Source organism: Chiloscyllium punctatum, chromosome 18 (assembly GCF_047496795.1).
Source record: "Chiloscyllium punctatum isolate Juve2018m chromosome 18, sChiPun1.3, whole genome shotgun sequence".
NCBI lineage: Eukaryota > Metazoa > Chordata > Chondrichthyes > Orectolobiformes > Hemiscylliidae > Chiloscyllium > Chiloscyllium punctatum.
Window position 1 is genome coordinate 53,054,429 of NC_092756.1, and position 22,681 is coordinate 53,077,109.

The 22,681-nt window shown below is 46.2% G+C and overlaps 1 long non-coding RNA gene across 2 annotated transcripts in view; it reads right to left on the minus strand.

The window, feature by feature from the left end:
• Nucleotides 1-1,874: 1,874 nt before the first annotated feature.
• The window catches only part of LOC140489147 (uncharacterized), a 46,480-nt gene continuing 25,673 nt past the window's right edge, over nt 1,875-22,681 (minus strand). The window contains exons 5-8 of one of the 2 annotated variants that reach the window (XR_011963096.1): nt 15,191-15,762; nt 11,133-11,239; nt 5,160-5,277; nt 1,875-2,572 (exon numbers count right to left, since the gene is read on the minus strand). This is a non-coding gene — a long non-coding RNA (uncharacterized lncRNA). Of the gene's footprint in view, nt 2,573-5,159; nt 5,278-11,132; nt 11,240-14,990; nt 15,763-22,681 lie in introns of those variants that run through there. The other variant, XR_011963097.1, reaches the window with a different exon arrangement.

Here is a 22,681-nt window from a genome sequence, read left to right on the forward strand (position 1 = left end):
GGTCCGAGCAGAATGAGATTGGGCTCAATTAGAATTAGGAATTCACTTACCCCTCCCAGTGGGACATTCACCGACACAGTCACACTGGGGAGAGGCCGTTCACCTGCCCCACGTATGGGAAGGGATTTACTCGATCTTGCAATCTGCTGAGGCACCAGAGAGGGCACAATGGATTTAGATTCTTCACCTGCTCCATGTATGAGAAAGGATTCATTCAAATCTCTGACTAGCGGAGACATTTGTGCATTCCCACCGGGGAGAGGCCATTCACCTGCTCCGTGTATCGGAAAGGATTCACTCAGTGACCTGCTGAAACACCAGCAATCTCACTCTGGAGAAAGGTCAGTCACTTGCTCCCAGTGTGGGGAGAGATTCACTCAAATGCAGCACTTGCGGAGTCCCCAGTGAGCCCACATTGGGGGAGAGGCCATTCAGATGGTCAGTGTGTGGGAAGGGATTCAGTGATTCATCCTGCCCCCCGGGACCCCAGTGAGCCCACACAGGGGAGAGACCATTCAGATGTTGTGTGTGTGAGAATGGAGTCAGTGACTCATCCTGCCCCCTAACACTGGGTAGGAATTGTTTACCTCTCTGTGTGACAAGGGATTTGCACAGTCTTCAACACTACTGAGAGACTAGTAAGTGCACACAGGGAAGTGGTCATCTACCTGCTCCATGTGGGATAGAGTTCACACGTCACTGCAGGACACTGATTCTGGAGTTACTGTTCATCAGAGTCAGGACTGGACCTTGTACATGATGACACTGTTGGAGTATTGATGTTGTTGTTAATCACATGAATTGGGCTGGAGTTGACTGAATTTATATTGCCACTTTCTGAACCTCAGGGTGTCTCTCTGGGCAGTAAGTCTCCACAAACAGCAATGTGACAATGAGCAATGATCATCTGTTTTGATTTAAATTATGATCGTAGCACGGCTGCTTCACAGCACCAGGTACAAGGTTGGAGTCCAGCGTTGGTCAACACACTGTGTGGAGTTCCCACATTCTCCCCAGGATAGTGTGGGTCCCCTCCAGGTGCTCTGGTGTCCTCCCACAGTCCAAAGTTGTGCAGGTTAGGTGGACCACTTATGCTGAATTGTCCACAGTGTCCAGGAATGTGCAGACTAGGTGGATCAGCCATGGGAAATGCAGTGTTACAGGGATGGAGTGCTCTGGGCGTGATGTTCTTCGGATGATCGGTGTGGTCTGATGGGCCAATGCTCTCCTTCCACACTGTAGGGATTCTATTCTACGATTGAGGATAAAGGCGATGCAGCACAGTGTCCTTGGAGAAGGAGCATGTGGTGTATATCAATGCTCTCGATGCCTTTAGATAGAGGTGGGCACCGCAGGGGATACAGCGCTTCATCTCCACCACTGCCCCCTCACCTTCAACTCTACTTTGATTTAGTCCCTTCCCACTCTGTCACTTGTGATGGTTTGCTTTGCACATAATGGGCTTTGTTTGTAAATATTCAACTGATGACACTGGTGTGCTACTGCTGGTGATTATATGTTAACAAAAAGCAAAATAATGGAATAATGATGTTGATGGTGGGAACGTTGCTCAGCTGTGTGTGATAACACTTCTGGATAAGAGAAATGGGGAAAAAAGAATGCTTCACAACTCACAGAATGAGAACTGAAAAGGAGTTAAATCAAACCAAAGGCTCAGACAGGGAGGGAATATTTCCCTGGAGTTTGAGTAACTGGAAAGTGGTGGTGTCCAGGAGTAGACAGGATTTTGTTCTCAAGTGAATTTGAAATTTTAAAAGCTGTTATATGCAGATAGTTTCGATTCTTTTAGTTTTATTTATTGTGGAATAAACTTGTACATTTGCTTTAAAAAAAACAAATTCACAAACCTTGTGTTAAAGATAAATGTTAAATAACATCCATCAAACCATCCCTCACTGAAAACTGTTGTGGAAGTGCAATCTCCTGGAGAATCCCTGCCCCCTTCTTCCTACCCGGGCTCCATGACTATACACATACCTGGGAGGTAGCAGCAGGAGGAGACCATTCGGCCTTTCGTTCCTGCTCCACCATTCAATGGTAAACAGCTGACCATCCCGCTCAGTCTCCTGTTCCTGCTGTATTCCAATCCACTTTGATGACTTTACCTCGACGAACTATATCTCAGTCCTCCTTGGGCTTCTCTGCCTTTTTTTCCAGTGACGTTGCTGTGTTACTGTGTGGGTGTAGGCAGGGGTAATGTGATGGTGCTGCCTCCTGGAGGATACACTCAGCGTCCCTCATCATCCTGCCATAACATCAACTGGGTTTCAGTAAATAGATATAGAACCCATTTCCAGGATATGGGCATCACTGGCTCAGCCAGCATTTATTCCCCATCTCTAGATACCCTTGAGAAGATGGTCATGAACTGCCATCTTAAACCACTCACAGTCCATTTGGCGCAGATAGACCGACAATGCTGTGAGGGGGAGTGTTGTAGGGTTTTGTCTGAGTGATTCTCCATCTTTGGTTCTTCAAATTCTGGTTAACTTAATCACAATCTGCACATGATTTTGAGATTTCAGTCTGCAAATCTTCACCATCTCGCACCCTGTGTAAAGGAATATGCACAGAATAGAAATTCAGAACAGACTATTCTAGTTTCTCCAGAATATTTTTTTTACCCTTTCTCCCCCCAAAGTTGTAATCCTCCAGTCCACTTACTCTCTCCCACCGTTCTGACTCTGCTACCACTAATGTACACCCTCCCTATTCTCTTGGAGTTACGGATAAACAGATCCATGCCACCAATTCCCTCCCTGGTTACACTCTGCACCCTTTCTGGGTTAACTTCCTTTCCCTTTCGTTGCTGCAAGTCAATAATGTAACAGTAGAATGCAACATACGGAAATAGAAAGGGAGGTGGCAGATCATGGACAGAAGAGGAACCTTCAGTCTGGGAGAATGGGTCAGATCCTTCTGTGTTTCCCCTTGGTCGATTCCAAGCATTACAATGAGTTGGGGATGGAACTTGGTCCCACATGGGTGTGATGACACTTTAACGCACCTACAGATCAATACTACAAGCAGATGCATTCCTCCTCCAGCCAATCACAGTGTGAAATACTTTCCGCTAGTAACCCCAAAGCACATGCTCCAAAATCGGCCCTCAATGTGTACATGTGCAGTGCCGGGTTTCCCCTCACACGTGTAGTCCCTGCCTTAGGGATTGTGTGAGCTGTAGTCCCCATGAAGCCACTGGAGCCCTATCTCTGGAAAGTGTGGGCTGGATGTTGTTGTGTATAGAATCCCCATTCAGACACGCAGGACATATGGGCTGTCATTGGGTTTTACTGAGACATCTGCTTCCAAAACCTGATTTCTGACATAAGCAACATAGATTCAACCAATTGTGGGGGTGGGGAGGTTAATGAGGCAAAGTAGATTTGTAGCAGAGGTGGCTCAGTGGATAGCACTGCTGCCTCAGAGCTTCAGGGACCTGGGTTTGATTCCAGCCATAGGCGAATGGGTGGAGTTTACACGCTCTCCCCATGTCTGAGTGGGTTTCTTCTGGGTGCTCCAGTTTCCTCCCACAATCCAAAGATGTGCAGGTTAGGTGAATTGGCCATACTTATTTGCTATACATTTGCATGTTAAACCATTAGCCATTGCAAAAGCAGGGTTACAGGAACGAGTGGGTCTGAATGGGATGCTCATCATAGCGTTGGTGTGGAATCGATGAACGAATACCTTGTTTCTGCACTATAGGGACTCTATTCTATTCTCATGAGGAAGAATGTACTTGTCTCAATGTGCTGTGAATCTGTGGAATTCCCTATTCAAAGTGTGGTGGATGCCAGGGCAATGCGCAAATTTAATGAAGAGATACAGATGTTTAATTCGCAATGAGGTGAAGGGTGAGAGAGAGCAGGCGGGAAAATCCAGCTGAGGCCGAGGTGAGCTCAATCATCACCGTATTAAATGGTGGAGCTGGTTCGAAGGGCTGCATTGCCTCTCCTGTGCCCAGTGCTTATCTTCTTACGGTAATAACTGCAAAGCTGAATCCAAAACTCACCACCTTCACTAAAGGAGATTTTCGGAAAATGCAGGATAGTCAGGTGGATTAGCGTTCCAAACTTAGATAGTGAGGAAGTGTGTAGAAGATCATGATTTTGCAATTTTAAACTGAGGGGAGACAGTGATTTATGGTTTTAGACTGCGTAGTACATTCACAGCATTCAAAATTCTCTGTTGTGAATATCTATTCTATACTTTATTACAAAAGCCAAGGTCTCCGACAATGAAAACCAAAACACCCAGGTAACATCGCCTCCCCTTGTAATCTGATAAAAGACTTGTGAGAAGTCTGATTGAATTTATAACACAGATGGCAAGCTGGAAGATTAAATCCAATCCCAAGATCCTGTGCTTAAACAAAGTAGACGACAACAGGATGAGGCAGTAATTTTTCAAAGTGCACAGCAAAATTATATATTAGTGAAAAGGAAGGACTGTAGGGAAAGGAGTAATCTGCCATTTGTGTCTAAGGAAATAAGGGAGTCTACCAAATTGAAACAGAAGGGATACAAATTGGCAAAGACCAAGGAGAAACTAGGAGATTAGAACAACTTTAAAGATCAACAAAACGCTTGATGGGATTTTGACTGGGTCTACAAATGAGCAGCTATCCCCAGGGCAAGAATAGCAGTTTACACTGCTCGAGGAAACCTATTGCGTGGGGAACATATGGCCTATTTAATTGTTGAAGTACTTATCTGAAGAAGTCTGTCAGCATAGAGATGAACCTGATAAAGTTAAAAATTACATCGTGCTTGGAAAGCTAGTGCTTCCTAATAAACCTGTTGGACTATAGCCTAGTGTCGTGTGATTTTTAACTTTGTCCACTCCATTCCATCACCGGCTCCTCCACATGAGAATCCTGACAGACAACCCCACCGAAACTGAAGCACCTGTCAAGTACTTGACTGAGCCACGGAGGTGTTGGGGAGGGATGTGTTGTTTAAATATAAAGTGCTGAATTGAACTAGACTTTTTAAACTGCCGTTGCCACGGAGATAACACTGACAACCAGCCTCCATTCAAAGCCTCAAAGCACGTTAACATGGACTTGGCTGTGTCTCAGTACTTTTGCAGTCACACTGAGATTTGAAATATCCACCCACGGACAGAATGCACACCTTTCCTTCCAGATGAAAAGGCCAATGATATTCAGATCGGGACGGATCAAGTAACTATCAGATCTGAACATGAAATTCAATTTGAATTTCTCATCTGCAAATCCACCCTTTCCGTACCCTACAACAGAAAAAAACAAGTCACCATTGTTAATACAGGATGGAACTTTATAGGACAATGATAGTATTAAATTGTAGTTTCCTTGTTCCCCCAAAGCTTTAAATCTCAGTCTCACAATTTCTCTCTCTTGTTAACTGAAATCCAAACCAATCTCATCCCTCGTTTCCTCCACACCCAGTTCTCACAATCTCTCTCCTCGCCTTGAATTCAGTTTCCGAGCTGCTGTCTGCAGATGAAGAACCAAATCAATGAGTTTGATTTGGAGCCTCCAGGGTGTTGGTGAATCCTCCCCCCATCTCCCAGAACCCCCATTCTCTGATGAGAATCATTCTGCACACACTGGCCAAATCATATCTGGTTGAACTAAAATTAAACAAATTAGAACTCCAATTGGAGGCTCATCCTTGTCATTTTCCATAACAATCCTGACTATTCATAAGAGTTCTGACAACTTGCTGCAAAATGCTCCCCCATTGATTTTTTGACCACTCGTCAGGATACCACGCAAAGGGCTATTCCCCTGGGTCGGGTTCTCAGAGGAAAGAAGGAAGGGAGCTGGCAATGACAGATTAATCCCACACATCCACAGCCTCCCTCCCTGGCACTGACCCGCCCTGCACATACGCCAACAACTGGCCAGCACTGCGCCCGTGCACTGATCTCCCTTCCTACGGAACATGCTCTCGATCACACAGAATCCTGGAGGATTGTTATCAGCTGCTGCTCAATAGAGTGGAGGGGGCGGGGCTGGAGGACTGGGACAATGGGATTGTAAACAATGAATGAATGTGGAGGACACTGGAGGATGGACAGGTCAGTGAGGGACAGGATCAGTGCAGCAGCAGGAGGGGATACTGGACAAACTGAGTAATGGGAGAGTCTGACAGGAGAGAAACTACAGGAAGGTTCTGTTTGGAGACTCAGGCAGGGACAGCTGGGAGACAGTATGGCCTGGTGGCTTGGGCATGTTTTCCAATCAGCCTCTTCAAAGCCGCTGTTACCAAACTCTGAACCCGATTCTCTGGGTCCAGAGGTAAGGACACTACCACCATTTCATGGTGGGCTCGTGGAAAGAAGGGAAGATTTTCACAACCTCACTCACATGGAAACTCCTTGAGCTCCTCGTACTTACTGTCTATGGTGGGGATGGAGGAGACAGAGCAGGGGGGAGGGGGTAGGGATATAGGGACTGCCTTTCAAGAGGAACTCACCTGTGTTGGTGTTATTAACAAGACTCAATACGCAGTCACAAACACAAAGCTGGTGTACGTGAACGTTATCCAGAATATTAAATCCTATAACTGGGCGACGCAGACCCCAATGTACAGAGTTAAGTCCTGGATATCAATAACAGCCTTGTGCGGGGGAAATCATGACTCATGAACTGGACTGAGTTTACTGAAGAAGTGACAAAGCGGATTGATGAGGGCAGAGCGGTGCACATGATCTTCATGGACTTCAGTAAGGCATTCGACAAGGTTCCTCATGGGAGATTGGTTCGCAAGGTTAGATCTCATGGGATACTGGGAGAACTAGCCATTTGAATATAGAACTGGTTCAAAGGTCGAAGACAGAGAGTGGTGGTAGAGTGATGCTTTTCAGGCTGGAGGCCTGTGACCAATGGAATGTCACAAAGATCGGTGCTGAATCCACTACTGTTTGCGATTTATATCAATGATTTGGATGAGAACATAAGAGGTATTGTTAGCATGTTTGCAGATGACACCAAAATTGGCAGTGTAGTGGACAGTGAAAAAGATTACCTCAGAGTACAATGGGATCTCGATCAGATGGGCGAATGGGCTGAGGCGTTCAGTTTACAAAAATGTGAGATGCTCCAGGAAAGCAAACCTGGGGAGGACTTTTGCAGTTAATAGTAACTTCCTAGGGAGTGTTGTGAAACAAAGAGACCTTGGAGTGCAGGTTTATAGTTCCTCAAAAGTAGAGTCACAGGTGGATAGGATAGTGAAGAAGGTAGTTGGTATGCTTTCATTTATTGGTCAGAGAATGTAGTATAGGTGTTGGGATGTCATACTGTGGCTGTACAGGACATTGATTAGGCAACTTTTGAAATATTCCAGCAATTCTGGTCTCCTTCTTATCGGAAGGATGTTCTCAAACTTGAAAGGGGTCAGAAAAGAATTACAAGGATGTTGCCAGCGTTGGATAGGGTGTTTTCCCTGCAGGTCGGAGGCCGAGGGGTGACCTGATAGAGATTTATAAAATCAGCCGGTCATGGGTAGGGCAAATAGACAAGGTCTTTTCCCTGTGGTTAGGGTATACAGAACTAGGTGAGAGGGAGGGGAGAGTAGGCAGAGAGTGTGGGGGGAAAGAGAGAATGTGGGGATTGAGAGTGGTCGCACAGGTGAGGACAGAGATGGGGGCAGGGGAGGACAGGCAGAGGCAGGGGAGAATCAGAGAACGGGGAGTGGAACAGAGGGGGGAGGGAAACCGAGAGAGGGGAACAGAGAGTTATTTTATAGATCGACAACTCAACCCTGTTCCTGTTTTCTCCTCCTCACTTTCAATCACTCTGAAGAGCTCAGAACTGCATAGTTCCTGGAAAGTCAAGTTTCAGGGAGACTGGGTGCTGAAGACTGCATTTGGGACGCTGACCTTTATGGGTCAGTGCACTCATCAATAAGGGGACCTGGGTTCGATTCCAGTCTGTCGTGTTTGCACATTATCCCTCTGTGTGTTTGCACGGGCATCCTCTGGGCGCTCTGGTTTCCTCAAAAAATCCAAAGACGTGCAGGTTAGGTGGATTAACTGTGGGTAATGCTGGGTCACATGGTTCAGGTGGGATGCTATTCCGATGGTTGGTAAGGTCTCATGGGCTGAATGGGCTACTTCCACACTGTATGGATTCTGTCACTGAGTATAAGAGTCAGGAGTTCACGTTGTGGCTGTACAGGGCATTGGTGAGGCCAGCTTTAGAATACCACATTCAAATCTAGTCTCCCTGATTTCAGGAAGATAGGACTCAGCCCCATAATAACAAGTTCCTGGGAAGTGTTGACGAACAAATACACTGTGCAGAGTGGTTTGATAGTTCCTTGAAAGTGGGGCTGAAGGTAGACAGGTCGGTGAAGGTGGTGTTTGCTGTGCTAGCTGTTATTGGGCAGTGCATTGAGTATAGGAGTTGGGAGATCATGGTTCGGTTGTACAGTTTATTGGCTCAGCCACTTCTGGAATGCCCATACTGCTTTACATTCTAGTATCCCTGCTATAGGAAAGATGTTGGGAAACCTGAAAAAGTCCAGAAAAGATTTATAAGGGTGCTGCCAGTATTGAAACATGTGACCCATAAGGAGGGCCTGAGGACATTTTGCCTGGAGTAGTGGACATTGTGGGATGGCATTATACAACGTCTTCAAAACTGCAATGTTTCCTGCAACTGTCACCGTTTCAGATGCTCCCAGACCTGCTGAGGATCTCCAGCAATTTTTTTTGTTTGTTTTTATTTCAGATTTCCACGATTTTGCTGAGGCACTTAGAGTCATAGACATTTAAAAGGTTTCATATTTTTTTTACTCTCACCCCTGGGATGGCAGGACTGATGGATGAAGAGGACTCAATCCTCGTTTAATTCTCCTTTCCTTTGTCTTTCTGAGCTGTTGCCTGCATCACAAAGACTCTTTCTCCCATCCCCTGACCTGAATCTGGCCCATCTAAGCCACTCTTTAGCTCCCAACCCCCTGCCAGACTAGTTACAATCTCACCAATGGAACTGGCAATCACCCCACCAGTAGATTTCTCCCAGCCCTGCCCAGGGGTAACCAGTCAGGCTGGTACAAGTCTCACTTAGCCCAGAAATGGTCGCAGTGCCTGGAACATCTAAACCCTTCTGTGGTACACCATTTCTCCAGCCACACATCCAGCTTATCTATCCTCTTGTTCCTACTCTCACTAGCACATGGCACTGGGTGTAATTCTGACATTCTTACTTTTCATTTTAATATATCTGATTTTCCTTTATACATATTTCAGGCCCTCATCCCTTTGTTTCGCGATGTCGTTGTTATCTGTGTGTTCCACAACCATTGGTTATTTACCCTCCAGGTACAGAACTCACTGTAGCCACTCAATGCTATTACAGATCCGAGCACCAGGAAGGTAACATACCATCCTTGATTCATGTCTGTGGCCACAGAAGTACCTGCCCTTACTATGACCATTGATCCCATGTCACTATAGCCCTGCAACTGTCTTTCCTCCTGTTCGGTGCAGCAGAGCTATCTGTGGTGTCATGACCCTGGCTGTTGCTGATTTCCCCGAGAGGCGACCCTACCCATTAACGACCAACAGAATTCCAACCAGTATACAGTATCTGTTTGAGAAGGGGATGATCAATGGGACTCCTTCACTCCCTTGCTGAGCCTTTAACTTGATGTGATGGTCACCCATTCCCTTTGTGCCTGTGTAACCCTCACCTGCAGTGTGATGAACTCACTAAACGTGCTCTCCATAATATTCTCAGTATCATAGATGGTCCACAGTGAGTCCACTCACAGCTCCAGGTCTGAAAAGCAGTTTCCCAGTAGCGCAGATGGACACACTTCCTACACACATAGCCGTTAGGGACACTGGAAGCGTCCCTTATTTCCCACATTGTACAAGAGGAGCCCACCACGGGTGTGAAGGTTCCTGTCTCAATGTCTCTCTAGATTCAGCTAGTTACTCCCATTAAGAGAATTTTAAAGAGCTTTCAACCTTCCTTCACTTCAAACGTGTCCATTATAATCAATAGCCCCAATCTTTACTTAAGCTGATATATTATACTTTAAAAACTGTTAACAAATACTCCGCAGTATCGCTTACAAATTGGCTGTTCCCATTGGGACCATGTGAAATTCTGAATGGCCTGAACTAAAACTGAGTTTCAGCGTCACCTTCTCCCTGTCGCATCTCCCACTGTTTTCACCCAACTCCAAAACATTCTCATTGAGCCAAGCAGCACTCAGCGTCAACATGGCATTCAGCAATTTCTGGATGAACAGATAATTGTCAGAATCTGGAAAATTCCACGTGAAAAGGTTACTGGAATTTGAGTCCAAAAGAAATTTTAATGGGAAATTTACAGGGAATTGAAAACAAGGAGTTCACAGGTTAAAATCATGAAGTGGTTGACTGGGTCTAAACATCACAGTTCCTGCAAAGAGTCGAGGTGTAGTTTGGATAAATCTATGTTCCCTCTCAGACCAATATCTCCTTCCCGGGCTGCACGGCCCAGAACAGTGCACATACCCCAAAGGTGATCCAACCATGAATTTGTACATTTTTCTGCTATTTGTTTGACAAAAATATGAGAGTCTGGAATAGGGTGGTTCTGGAAAAGCACAGCAGTTCAGGCAGCATCCGAGGAGGAGTACAATCGACGTTTCGGGCAAAAGCCCTTCATCAGGAATAGAGACAGGGTGCCTGCAGTGTGGAGAGATAAATGAGAGGAGGGTGGGGGTGGGGAGAACGTAGGAAAGAGTACAATAGGTGATTGGGGTGATGCTGAAGGTAATGGGTCAGAGAGGAGGGTGGAGTGGATAGGTGGAAAGGAAGATAGGCAGGTAGGACAAGTCATGGGGACAGTGCTGAGCTGGAAGTTTGGAACTGGGGTGAGGTGGGGGAAGGCGAAATGAGGAAACTGGTGAAGTCTACATTGATGCCCTGTGGTTTAAGTGTTCAAAGGCGGAAGATGAGGCGTTCTTCCTCCAGGCGTCGGGTGGTGAGGGAGCGGTGGTGAAGGAGGCCCAGGACCTCCATGTCATTGCTGAGTGGGAGGGGAGTTGAAATGTTGGGCCACAGGACATTGTTTTTACCTAAACGTATGAGCTACTTTTCGACAGACAGAACAGACAAACCTTTCTCGTTCCACAGTTAAATGCCAATGATATTCAGATCCTGATGACTCTGCTGACTGTAGAAACATGCTGTTGAGATCCCGGTCTCAATTATTCTTAATTAATATCTGATTAAAAAAAATCACAAGACAAAGCTCACAGTCAGTGCAAGATGAATATTAAAGACAAATATTTCCTTGGTATGTGTCTGATGTGTAAATGCTCCTCTTCAAATCGCCCCACCCCCACCCAGGAAGAGGACATGTCCATGCGCCTCGCTGTACCTTGCCCCCAATAAAGATGGCGGCTATAACCCAGGACCTATCACTGCCTGAGGGCCGCAGACATTTTCCCATTTGCTGCAAACGTGGGAGCAGGAGTTTCTAATTCAGGACTAGCGACCTGTACAGAGTGTAATTAAACCCCTCCCAGTCTAAACTGGCACATTTCATTCGGTTTCCGCTGCCACTTCCCCTTTCCCGTTTCCATCTCCTTCACACACCAAGGGTCATTCCGGTACCTGTGACCCTTCCTTAGATCAGATTGTAGGAATTCTAAATTTTCCCAGCCACCGTGTGGAAACAGGGCCATCGGCCCAACACGCTCACAACCACCCTCCGATGATTATCCCACCCAAACCCATTCCCCGACCCTATTATTCTACATTTCCCCTGACTCATGCACCTAAACTATGCATCCCAGAACACTACGGGAAATGTAGCTTGGCCAATTTACCGAACCTGCATATCTTTGGACTGCAGGAGATAGGGGATAAAGAGTAAATAATAGGTTGAGATGGAGTGCAAAGAGAGACCAGAACATTTGGAAAGACAAAGGAGTGGATTACGATCTTGCTGGGAGGGTGCATAGCTGTTAATGGAGGGGACAGGAACCTGTGTCTGGCAGCATCTCAGTGACGGTGGTGGAAATGGTGGCTGATTATCTAAGTCCTGCTGCAAAAAAGACCCTGAGCTTCCAGTTACCAGCTCTTTCACACACAAGACTGTTCCCTGGCCAAAATCTCTGTCTCAAGCTTACTGCAGTGTTCCAGTGAAACTTGATGCAAGCTGGCAGAACACTCCAGAACATACCAAATTGCCTCCTCTTTCAAGGATTCACAATTTCCCCTGCCATGTGGTCAACAATGCTCTCCAGTGTATCTCCTCCTCTTCCTGCACCTCTACTCTTGAACCCCACACCTCCAACGCAACAAGGATTGAACCCCCAGTCCTCACCTTCCACCCAGATCATCCTCTGTCAGTTCCACCACCTTCGATCAGACCGCACCATCAGAGATATATTTCCCTTCCCACCCCTTTCAGCATTCCACAAAGACCATTTCCTCTGGGACTCCCTCATTGGATCCATGCTCCCCACCAACCCACCCTCCACTCCCATCACCTTTGATTCAAGAGGTGTAAAACCTGTGCCCACACCTTCCCTTCACGGCAAATCACGGCACCAAAGGATCCTCCCACATCCAGCAGAGATTTCCCTGCACGTCCAGATACCTCACCTATTTTATCCTTTGCTCTCGATGTGGTCTCCTCTACATTGGGGAATCAGGATGCCAACTTGATTCAGAGAACATTTCTGGAACACATGCACCAAACAACTCCACCACCCTCTCAACGACCACTTCAACGCCCTCCCCCACTCCACCAAGGACATGCAGGTTCTGGGCTGCCTCCATCGCCAAATCCCAGCCACCCGACGCCTGGAAGAATAACACCTTATCTTCCACATTAACCCTTCAACCACACAGCATCAAGGTTTGCTCATCTCCCCTCCCCCCCCACCTTCTCTCAGATCCAACCCTCCAACTCGACACTGGCCTCTTGAACTGTCCCACCTGTCCATCTTCCATCCCAATTATCCACTCCAACCTCTCATCATTCCCTCCCATCGACCTGCCTCACGTATGGGAAGGGATTTACTCGATCTTACAATCTGCTGAGGCACCAGAGGGGGCACAATGGATTTAGATCCTTCACCTGCTCCATGTGTGGGAAAGGATTCACTCAGTCCTCTGATCTGCTGAAACACCAGCGAGCTCACTCTGGAGAATGACCATTCACTTGCTCCCAATGTGGGGAGAGATTCACTCAAATGCACCACCTGCTGAGACCCCAGTGAGCCCACACAGGGGAGAGACCATTCAGATGGTCAGGGTGTGAGAGGGGATTCAGTGATTCATCCTGACTCCCTGAGACCCCAGTGAGCCCACACAGGGGAGAGGCAATTCAGATGGTCAGGGTGTGAGAGGGGATTCAGTGATTCATCCTGACTCCCTGAGACCCCAGTGAGCCCACACAGGGGAGAGGCCATTCAGATGGTCAGGGTGGGAGAGGGGATTCAGTGATTCATCCTGACTCCCTGAGACCCCAGTGAGCCCACACAGGGGGAGAGGCCATTCAGATGGTCAGTGTGTGAGAGGGGATTCAGTGATTCATCCTGACCCCCTGAGACCCCAGTGAGCCCACACAGGGGAGAGGCCAATCAGATGGTCAGGGTGTGAGAGGGGATTCAGTGATTCATCCTGACCCCCTGAGACCCCAGTGAGCCCACACAGGGGAGAGGCAATTCAGATGGTCAGTGTGGGAGAGGGGATTCAGTGATTCATCCTGACCCAAGACACCAGCGGGTTCACACTGGGTAGGAGCTGTTTCAATCTCTGTGTGACAAGGGATGTGCTGAGACTCAACACGACTGAGAGACCAGTGAGTGCACACAGGGAAGTGGTCATCCCCCTGCTCCGTATGGTGTAGAGTTCACACATCACTGCAGGACTCTGATTCTGCAGTTACTGTCCATCAGAGTCAGGAGTGGACCTTGTACATGATGACACTGCTGGAGTATTGATGTTGTTGTTGTTAACCACATTAACTGGGCTGGAGTTGACTGAATTTATATTGCTACTTTCTGAACCTCAGGATGCCTCTCTGGGCAGTAGGTCACCACAAACAGCAATGTGACAATGAGCAGGGTTCATCTGTGTTGATTTAAATTGTGATCATAGCACTGCTGTCTCACAGCACCAGGTAAAAGGTTGGAGTCCAGCCTTGGTCAACGGCCTATGTGGGGTATCCACATTCTCCCCATAATAGTGTGGGTCTCCTCCATGTGCGCTGGTTTTCTCCCACAATTCAAAGATATGCAGGTTAGGTGGATCGGTCGTCATAAATTGTCCACAGTCTTCAGAATTTGCAGACTAAGTGAATCAGCCATGGGAAATGCAGTGTTACAGGGATGGAGTGCTCTGGGCGGGATGTTCTTCAGATGGTTGGTGGGATTTGATGGACCAATTCTCTCCTTCCACACTGTAGGGATTATATTCTATGATTGAGGATAAAGAATATTCTCAGGGTCTCCTTGGAGAAGGGGCATGTGGGGTGTATCAATGCTCTCTATGCCATTAGATAGAGGTGGGCACCATAGGGGATACAGTGCTTTCTCTCCACCGCCACTACCACCCCCTCACCCCCAACTCTACTTTGATTTAGTCCCTTCCCACTCTGTCACTTGTTATGGTTTGCTTTGCCCATAATGGGCTTTGTTTGGAAATATTCAACTGATGCCACTGGTGTGCTACTGCTGGTGATTGTACGTTAACAAAAAGCAGAATACTGGAATAATGATGTTGATGGTGGGAAGGTTGCTCAGCTGTGTGAGATAACACTTCTGGGTAGGAGAAATGGGAGAAAAATGCTTCACAGCTCACAGAACGAGAACTGAAAATAGTTAAATCAAACCAAAGGTTCAGAGAGGGAAGGAATATTTCCCTGGAGTTTGAGTAACTGAAATGTGATGGGGTCCGGGAGTAGACAGGATTTTGTTTAAAGGGCATTTGAAATTTTAAAAACTGTTATATGCAGATAGTTTCGATTCTTTAAGTTTTATTTATTGTGGAATGAACTTGTACTTAAAAAAAAACAAATTCACAAACCTTGCGTTAAAGATAAATGTTAAAAAATCCATCAAACCATCCCTCACTGAAAACAGAGGTGGAAGTGCAATCTCCTGCAGAATTCCTGCCCTGACTACTTCTTCCTCCCCGGGATCCATGGCTATATACATACCTGGGAGATAGCAGCAGGAGAAGGCCATTCGACCTTTGAATCTGGCTCCACCATTCAATGGGAAACAGCTGACCATCCAGCTCAGTCTCCTGTTCCTGCTCTGTTCCAATCCCCTTTCATGACTTTACCTTGATGAACTATATTTCAGTCATCCTTGGGCTTCACTGCCTTTTATACCAGCGATGTTGCTGTGTTATTGCTGGGTATAGGCAGGGGTAATGTGATGGTGCTCTTCCTGGAGGACACACTCAGCGTCCCTCATCATCCTGCAGTAACATCAACTGGGTTTCAGCAACTCGAGATAGAAACCGTTTCCAGGATATGGGCATCACTGTCTCAGCCAGCATTTATTCCCCATCTCTCGTTCCCCTTGAGAAGATGGTAGTGAGCTGCTGTCTTGAACCATTCACAGTCCATTTGGTGCAGATAGACCGACAATGCTGGGAGGGAGAGTGTTGCAGGATTTTGGCCGAGTGATTCTCCATCTTTGGTTCTTCAAATGTTGGTTAACTTTATCACGATCGGCACATGATTTTGAGATTTCAGCCTGCAAATCTACACCATCTAGCACCCTGTGTAAAGGAATATGCACAGATTAGAAATTCAGAACAGACTATTCTAGTTTCTCTGGAATACCTTTTTCCCCTTTCTTCCCCCAAAGCTTTAACCCTCCAGCCCACTTACTCTCTCCCACCATTCTGACTCTGCTGCCCCCTAATGTACACCCTCCTCATTCTCATGGAGTTACTGATAAACAGATCCATGACACCACTTCCCGTCCCTGGTTAGACTCTGCACCCTTTCTGGGTTCACTTGCTTTCCCTTCAGTTGCTGCAAGTCAATAATGTAAGAGCAGAATGAAACAGACGGAAACAGAAAGGGAGGTGGCAGATCCTGGACAGAAGAGGAACCTTCAGTCTGGGAGAATGGGTCAGATTCTTCCTTGTTTCCCTTTAGATTATTCCCAGCATTACAACGAACTGGGGATGGAGAGTAGTCCCACGAGGGTGTAGTGACACTTTAACCCCCCCAACTGATCAATACTACAAGCAGATACGTTCCTCCTCTAGCCAATCACAGTGTGAAATACTTTCCCCTAATTACCACAAAACACATGCTCCAAAACCTGCCCACATTCTGTACATGTACAGTGCCGTGTTTCCCCATACACCTGTGGTTCCTGCCTCAGGAATTATGGGAGTTGCAGTCCCCATGAAGTCACTGGAGCCCTGTCTCTGGAAAGTGAATGAAACGTGTGGGGTGGAAGGGTGTTATGTATAGGATCCCCATTCAGACAGACAGGACATATGGCTTGTCACTGGGTTTTACTGAGACATCTGGTTAGACAACCCAATTTCTGACGTAAGGAATATAGATTCAGTCAATTGCGGGGTGGAGGGGTCAATAAGGGGAAGCAGTTTTAGGCAGAGGTGGCTCAGTGGCTAGCACCTCTGCCTCACAGCTTCAGAGACCCTGGTTTGATTCAAGCCTTAGGTGACTGTGTGGAGTTTCCACGTTCTCCCAGTGGGTGCATGGTTTTGGTTGGTGTTCCAGCTTCTTCCCAAAGTCCAAAGATGTGCAGGTTAGGTGGATTCGCCATGCTAAACCACAGTGTCCATGCATGTGCAGGTTAAACCATTAACCATGGGAAATACTGGGAATGGGTGGGTCTGAATTATAGGATTGGTGTGGACTCGATGGATGAATACCCTGCTTCTGCACTGTAGGGATTCTATTTTATTCTCATGAAGAAGAATATACCTATCTCGATGTGTTATGAATCTGTGGAATTCCCTATTCAAAACGCAGTGGATGCCAAGACAATGAGCTCATTTAATGGACAGATACAGATTTTTAATTTGCAATGAGCTGAAGGGTGTGAGAGAGAGAGAGAGAGAGAGAGAGCGCGCAGGCGGGAAAATCCAGCTGAGACCGAGGTGAGCTCAATCATCATGGTATTAAATGGTGGAGCTGGTTCGAAGGGCTGCATTGCCTCTCCTGTGCCCAGTACTTATCTTCTTGCGGTAATAACTGAAAAGCTGAATCCAAAAATCACTAACTTCACCAAAGGAGATTTTTGGAAAATGTAGGGTAGTCAAGTGGAATAGCATTCAAAACTGAGATAGTGAGGAAGTGTGTAGAAGATAATGATTTTACAATTTTAAACTGAGGGGTAACAGTGATTTATGGTTATAGACAGTGTGGTACATTCACACTGTCCAGAATACTCTGTTGTGAATATCTATTCTGTAATTTATTACAAAGCCAAGGTCATTGATAATGAAAACCAAAACACCCAGGAAACATCGCCTCACCTCGTAATCTGACAAAAGCCGCGTGATAAATCTGTTTGAATTTAGAACACAGATGGAAAGCGGGTAGATTAAATGCAGTCCGAAGATCCTGTGCTAAAACAAAGAAGACTACAATAGGATGAGGCAGGAGTTGGTAATGTAGACTGGGAGCAAAGACTTTTCGATGCGATAGTTTACAGACAGTGGAGGAATACCAAAGCAATTTTTCGAAGTGCTCAGCAAAAGTATATATCAGTGAAAAGGAAGGACTGTCGGAAAAGGAGTAAGCTGCCATGTCTAAGGAAATAAGGGAGTCTATCAAATTGAAATAGAAGGCATACAAATTGGCAATGACCAAGGAGAAATTAGGAGATTAGAAAAACTTCAAAGGTCAACTGAAAGCTTGATTGGATTGGGTATAAATAGTGATGAGTAGCTATCCCCAGGGACAGAATAGCAGTTTACACTGCTAGAGGGAAACCTATTGTTTGGTGAACATATGGCCTCTCTAATTGTTGAAGCATTTAACAGTTACCAGAGAGATAATCCTGATCAAGTTAAAAATCACAGCACACCCCAAAAAGCTTGTACTTCCAAATAAACCTGTCGGACTATAACCTGGTGATGTGTGGTTTTTAACTTTGTCCACCCCACTCCAACCCCGGCTCATCCACATCAGCATCCCAATAGACAGCCCCACTGAAACTGAAGTGCCTGTCAGATAATTGAGGGAGCCACGGGGGTGTGGGGGGAGTGGTGTGTGGTTTAACCACAGAGTTTAACTGAACTAGAGTTTTTAACTGTTGTTGCCGTGGAGATAATCCTGAGAGACAGTCTCTATGCAAAGTCACAAATCATAAAGGTAGAAGAATGGGAGCCGTACATCGGACCTGACGCTGCCGAAAGGCGTTTTGCACGTAAAATACCCAGGTAACTACCATGTCTCATCAATAAAGACTCAAAGAAGACCTCTCAGAGTTTTGTGCTTTGTAATTCCTGTCCAGCAGGGTTCAGGAAGATGAGGACACAGCAGTCAGTCGTCACAGTGGAGAACACGAAGAACATGCCAGTAATTGACAAGGAGACTGAGGAAGGTGAGGATCTAGAAACGACCATAATCAAGAAAGAGTTAGAGCTGGGCAAGCTAATGGCGCTAACGGTAGACAAGTCTCCTTCCACTAATGGAATACATCCCAGGATACCAACAGAGTTCGGGGGAGAAATAGCAAATGCACTTAGTTACAGCATCCTACAGCAGAGACAGGCCCTTTGGCCCAAAATGGCCCATGCCAATCAGAATGTCCATCCACGCTAACCCCATTTCCCTGCACTTGGCCCATCTGCTTCTGAAACTTTGCTATCCATCTATTTGTCCAAATGCCTTTTACATGTTTTTAGTGTACCCGCCTCAACCACTTCCACTGGTAGCTCATTCCATATACATTCCACCCTCTGTGTAAAACAGTTGCTCCTCACCTTCCCTTTTATTCTTTCTCCTCTAACCTTAAACTGATGCCCTCCAGTCCTTGGTTCCCTGGGAAAAAGACAGTGCATTCACCTTACCCACGCCTCTCATGATCATATACACTTCTATAAAATATTCCCCCTCGGTTTCCTCTGCTCTAAACAAAAAAGCCCTCGCTTGTCCAACCTCTCCCTGTAACTCAGACCCCTGAGCCCTGGCATCATCCTTGGAAATTTCTTCTGCACCTTTTCCAGTTTAATAACTGAAACCGACACTGCATTCATCACATTTCCAGTGTTTCCCCACGGCGTTGGAACAGACCTGACAACGCCAATGGATTACAATCAATGATCAATAATTTACCCCGTAACAACAATCCCATTTTCATAGCTTTTTCCATGATGCAGGAATCCTTTTGTCTTTCTGGTTTCATGGTTAATTGTCCTCATACAAAACCAGTGGCTTAACTGTTCCTGGGAAACGTGCCATGATTTTTTAGACTTTCAAAAACCAATGAAATCTCTCTCCACAGTCCCCACGCTAACATGGACTTCACTGTCTCAGTACTTTTTTCCCCAATCACACTGACATTTGAAATATTCGTCCACGGGCAGAATGCACACCTTTCCATCCAGATGAAAAGGCCAATGATATTCAGATCGGCACGGATCAAGTAACTATCAAAACTGAACATGAAGTTCAATTTGAATTTCTCAACTGCAAATCCCCCCTTTCAGCACTCTACAGCAGAGAAAACTGAAAGTGCTGGAAATCCTCAGCAGGTCTGGCAGCATCTGAAACGCTGACAGATGCAGGAAACATTGCAGCCTTGAAGAAGTGGTTAGATTATCACACCAGGCACGTGCGCTTGATGGCCAGTTATGTAGAAGATGGGGGCATTGTGTTCAACAGTTTTATACCAGAGACTCTGACCTCATTTGATTCCATGTTTCTCGGCGATTCCCTCTTTTCGGAAGCAGGCAGGAGTGGGAAGCAGTGGAGAATGCAAATGATGTGTGACCTTCCTAGAGAGAGGATTCGTGTACAGTAGCAGGGATCCCTTTCTGGAATGGCCTTGGTGAGACCACACCTGGAGTACTGTGTATACCTTTGTTCCCCTTTCCCAAGGAGAGCTATCCTGGTTATATTGAGAAAGTAAAGGAGGGTCACAAGCCTGAGTCCTGGTATATGGAGATAGTTATGGGCTGCAGATGCTGGAAGTTAGAGTCCATACAATGTGGATCTGGGGAAGTGCAGCAGGTCAGGCTGCATCAGAGGAGCAGGAAGGTTGATGTTTTGGGTCGGAACCCTTTGTCAGCCCTGATGAATAGTCCTGACGCGAAATGACACCTTTCCAACCCCATCGTATTCATGCTGGTCATCAAGCACCTATTAATTTTAGTCCCAAGTTCTGGCACTCAGCGTGTAACCGACATTGTAGAGCCTGGTGTGATCATCTCAACACTTCTTCAAGGCTGCAATGTTTCCTGCATCTGTCAGCGTTTCGGATGCTGCCCGACCTGCTGAGGATCTCCAGCACTTTTTGATTTTTCTTGTGGATTTCACCCATTTTGCTCAAGCGCTTAGACTCAGAGAGCTATACAGCTCCATATTTTGCTGACTATAATTCCTGGGATGGCAGGACTGATGGATGAAGAGGGATTCAATCCTCATTTAATCCTCCTTTCCTTTGGCTTTCTGAGCCGCTGACTACATCATTAATATTCTACCTCCCATTGCCTGTCCTGAATCTGACCCATCTAAGCCTACACTTTAGTTCCCATCCCCCTGTTAGACTAGTTGAAACGACACCAATGGGACTGGCAAAAGCCTCCACCAGGAGATTTCTCCCAGCTCTGCCCAGGGGTAACCGGTCAGGCTGGTACAGGACCCACCCAGAAACGGTCCCAGTGCCTGAAGAATCTAAACTCTTCTCTGGTCCACCATTTCGCCAGTCACACGTCCATCTGATCTATCCTCTTATTCCTGCTCTCACTAGCACATGGCACTATGAATAAGTCTGACATTATTTTATTTCAGGAGCTACATTTTACTGTATCCATGATCTCCCTATATCCAGCTTTCAGCACCTCATCCCTTTGTTTAGTGATGACATTGGTATCGGTGTGTTCCACAACCACTGACTTTACCCTCCAGCTCCAGAATGTCCTGCAGCTGCTCCATGATAATCGCGGATCCTGGCACCAGGGAGGTAACATACCATCCTGGATTCATGTCTGTGACCACAGAAGTGCCTGCCTGAACCTCTGATCATTGAATCCCCTGTCACTATAGCCCTGCCACTGTCTTTCCTCCGGTTCTGTACAGCAGAGCTATCTGTGGTATTATGAAACTGGCTGTTGCTGATTTCCCAAGAAGCCACTCCACACATTTACCCCCAACAGAATCCCAAGCAGGATTCAGTATCTTTTTGAGAAGTGGATGATCATTGGGGATTCCTGCACTGCCTTCCTGAGCCTTTTATTTGGTTTGATGGTCACCCATTCCCTTTCTGCCTTGCAGTGTGACAAACTCACTAAATGTGCTGTCCATAACATTCTCAGATGCTCCACAGTGAGTCCACTCATAACTCCAGGTCTGAAAAGCAGTTTCCCAGAAGCTGTAGGTGGGCCCACTTCCTGCACACATAGCCGTCAGGGACACTGAAAGTCTCCCTTATTTCCCACATTGTACAAGAGGAGCACACCACGGGTCTGAGGGCTCCTGTCACAAGGTCTCTCTAGATTCAGCTAATTACTCCCATTAAGAGAATTTAAAAGAGCTTTCAACCTTCCTTCACTTCAAACATTTCCATTATATATCAAAAGCCCCAATCTTTACTTAAGCTGATACATTATATTTTAAAAACTTAACAAATATTCTGCAGGTATCACTTACAAATTGGCTGTTCCCATTGGTGAATTTCTCAATGGCCTGAACTAAACCAGAGTTTCAGCTTCAACTTCTCCCTGTCTCACCTCCCTCTGTTTTCACCCAACTCCAAAACCCACTCATTGAGTCAAGCAACACTCAGTGCAGCCCTGTCATTTTCACTGTCTGCTCACACCGACACTGCCCTCAGCCTCCTGTCCTGTTCCAATGCATCTCAATGGGAGCTCAGGAACTGTATCTCATCTTTCAGCTCAGCCCTTTGTAACCCCAGAGTCAACATGGACCTCAGCAGTTTCTGGATGAACAGACAGTTGCCAGAACCTGGAACATTCCACCTGAAAATGTGCTGGAATTTGAGTTCACAAAGAATTTTAATGAGAATTTTGCAGGGAGTTGAAAATTAGGAGTTTACAGGTTAACATCATGAAGTGAGTGATTGGGACTAAATCTGACAGTTCCTGCAAAGAGACTAGGTATAATTTGGATAAATCTGTGCTCCCACTCAGGCCAAATCGCCCATGGGGAATTCAACCACAAATCTGAACATCTTTCTGCATTTTGCTTCACAAAAGTATTGGAGATATTTTCCCAGAGACTGAACAGACAACCCTTTCTCCTTCCACAGTAAAATGCTAATGATATTCAGATCCTGATGACTCCGCTGAGTGCAGAAATCTGCTTTTTTGAGATCCTGTCCTCAATTATTCTCATTTAATATCCCATTAAAACATTCACAAAACAAATCTCAGCCAGTGCAGGATGAATTAGAAAGACAAATATTTCTCTGGTATGTGTCTGATTTGTAAATGCTCCTCTTCAAATCACCCCTCCCCCACCCAG